Consider the following 3,116-nt stretch of genomic DNA (forward strand, 5'->3'; position numbering starts at 1 on the left):
TTCTGCCAAGAACCACTTTTATCTTCTTTGTAGAATGTAGCACTATAATCCTGTAAAGCTCCAACAAAGGGCACTCTGTCGTGACTTGCATAACCATCTTTTCAAATTTTTTTGCAAGTCATCGCCTTATTGCAGTGTCTTGGGTAAAGATGGTTGTTTAAAGTTGAACTGTTGCCTGGATGTTTCCCAGAGCACACATATAACAACCATATATACACTACTTCTGTTGATGCATCTCTGATTTCTTGTCTAAGATGAGCAGTCTTGATTAACATCAGTGGACTTGATCCCATAAGACAGTAACAATCTACATCTTGTCCAAGTTTACAGACCCTGTAAAAGGCTGAGTGAACTCACAAGATCCACTTTTCAAAGTTACAGATTTTCACACCAAATGGCATTGTCTCTTGTCACACAGTTGTTGACTGCCTTGAACCCAGTTTTACCCACTGAGCTCCTAATCCACTTGACCATTTTTGGTGTAAGATACAAAAACTTTTGAACAAATCCAAACTAAAACACATCTATTCGCTTTTAACAATCTTTTCACCGATGGCCAAAACTTTTAAAATTTATTATTTGGTCAGAGACCGTTACTAAATACTTCTCAGAAACACTGTGTTGATATGCCACCTAGGACAGCAGATCTAATCTAAGACCTAAATCTGAGAATCTGAGAAACAGGATCACAGGTCAATGCTGTTCCACAGGGAAAAGGTCTACCCAGCCACAGTCACTGCTGGGAAAGGCTCATGTGGAGCAGAGCCTGTGCTTTTGCAGCTTCTTACTCTCAGGCACATGGTACAATTATGTCAAAGACAGTATCTAGAAAACAAAGCAGATGAAGGAATGGAGCTCTGGAGAAGGAAACAAAAGGCCCTGAGGCTTTTAGATGTAACAGGGACAGAAGAATGATGTGAGACAGCAAAGATCAGCTCACCTACCCTGGACTGGGCCGACAACTTGACCTAGTGAGGGAAGCTGGATCTGTTCTAAAATGGCAGAGGGACTCTGTGATCATTAAGACTATATTCAGTGGAAATGCAAGTCAGTGTTATGGCCTTGTGTAGAGAAAGGGCCAAATTATCCTTTTATCAGCAAAAAGTGTGATGGTGAATTAAAAAATAAATTAATCTTAGAACTGTGAAATCACATTAATTTATTTGTACACACTAGCAACGCTTATTTCAGTATGTGCCTCCACAGCACAGATACCCAGAAAAACTTTCTTCTGACTTTAAGAAGGATCATTCACATTCATAAGGAGTCAGAATGTCCTGCTGGCCTTTTAGCAGCATGCTTTTAGCCAAAAATTCCATAACGATCCAGCTGCTCTTTCCCACTGAAGTAAAAGCAAGTGTAACAATTGTGTCCATTTGCACTGACATGAAACAACCTGTCTCAAGTGGCTCTTCAAAAGGCATTACCATCACCTAACCTTCTTGCTATTAAGATTAAAAAGGAGATTAATCTTATTTTTCAAACAGTTCAGTGTAATTAAAAGACACAGGAAAAAATCACAACGTGAGAAACTGCAGTCTTCTAGACAATTCTTTAGGAACTACTCTAAACTAAAATTTTATTTCATGGAAAACTAACCAAAACAAACTTTTCTAGGTCTTTCTAATTAGATACAGTCTTGAAAACTATCATATTCCTTCCAAGAAAACCAAGCACAATTTTCTGATTTAACAAGATTGGCTTGTCTTCTACTTGCATGCAAGCACAATATTATAAATGATGTCATTAATATTTTTAAAACTCTTTCCACTGAAAGAAAAATTTCTTGTTTAAGACACTGCTTCCATGCAAAAATAACTAATCTCTAATATGAAATTAATTCTCTTACCCACAGGAATCTAGACCTGAAATGTCTTTATTCAGCTCATCCCATATTTGCAATTTGATTCACTGTCCAAGCAAAAAAGTTGGCAATTTCAAACTCTCAGGCAAAGCTGCAATTGATGGGTCCAGTGACTAATTGGAATATACTGGACATCTGTGGATTGCAAATTATTGATTGAAAGTTGAATTTCATTTTCATTAAAGACAAAAAATACATGTCTTAGAATTTATATATAAATATGTATATAAAATATTCTGTATTTTTTTAAATTTCAGGTTTGAAGTTACTGAACATCTAATTTAGCCCCTGTGGATTCTGGAGGGAAGAGTCATTGCTTCACTGATTTGTAGTTTTGGAAGGGGAAAAAAAAGCAAAACACTAAAAACTATGATTAGTATGTAGGATGAGAGTCATAGAAATGGAAACAAAAATATTCATCAGCACTGGAAGCAGGAGAGTTTAACAGCATGTTTGAATTCGGAATTATCTACAGCAGAACTCCTAATGTTTGTATAATAGTTGTAAAAATCATCCTCTCTCGCAAACTTTTCTTCATCTTTGTAATAAGGCATAGATTCAGTAGTTACAGTACAAGTAGATTTTCCTTTTCATGGTGTACACCAGAATACAGGGTGCAGCCTAGTTGTACACAAGCTCAAATTCAATGAAGATCTATGTTTAACTGTAGGACAGAAGGTAATTATTTTTTGTGCAAAGATCATTCTGTTCAGTATGTTTTCTTAAATTTAGATGGACCACATTGTATTTATGATTTCTAGAAAGAAGAGAGAGAGGTAATGGCACAAAACATGATTTGTTTTGAAAGACGACAAAATATTCTAGATGTGCGCTCAAGATCTACAGATCTCCAGAAACCTTAATTTCCTGTTAGGCATTAAAATGTTCTGTCATCAGCTGTTACAAGACTATTTGGAAAAAAAGTAAATAGCTTTCTTTTTTCCTTTGGGTTTCCCCCCATGACTGATGCCAATGGCAAGCCTAGGAAAATTGAACTGCTGCTTGGCTTGCATCTATCGCTGAGGGAAAAAACACAAAAAAGAACTGTTAAAAGACAAATTCTAAGCTGCATACAGGAAGTTTTAATTAACAAAGGTAAGAAGTGAAAAGACTATGAAATATTTGTAAGTTGATTCCCTGTCTCAAACTATTTTTGCACACATGTAGCTCCAAGACTACTAAGACTCAGACCTTTTCAGCCTGGCATTACACAAACACCAAGTATTGTACAAACACTTGCACCACACAGTAA

Source organism: Pseudopodoces humilis, chromosome 2 (assembly GCF_049639895.1).
Source record: "Pseudopodoces humilis isolate 2021_Gansu_Grassland_sample_001 chromosome 2, ASM4963989v1, whole genome shotgun sequence".
In the NCBI taxonomy this organism is placed as follows: domain Eukaryota; kingdom Metazoa; phylum Chordata; class Aves; order Passeriformes; family Paridae; genus Pseudopodoces; species Pseudopodoces humilis.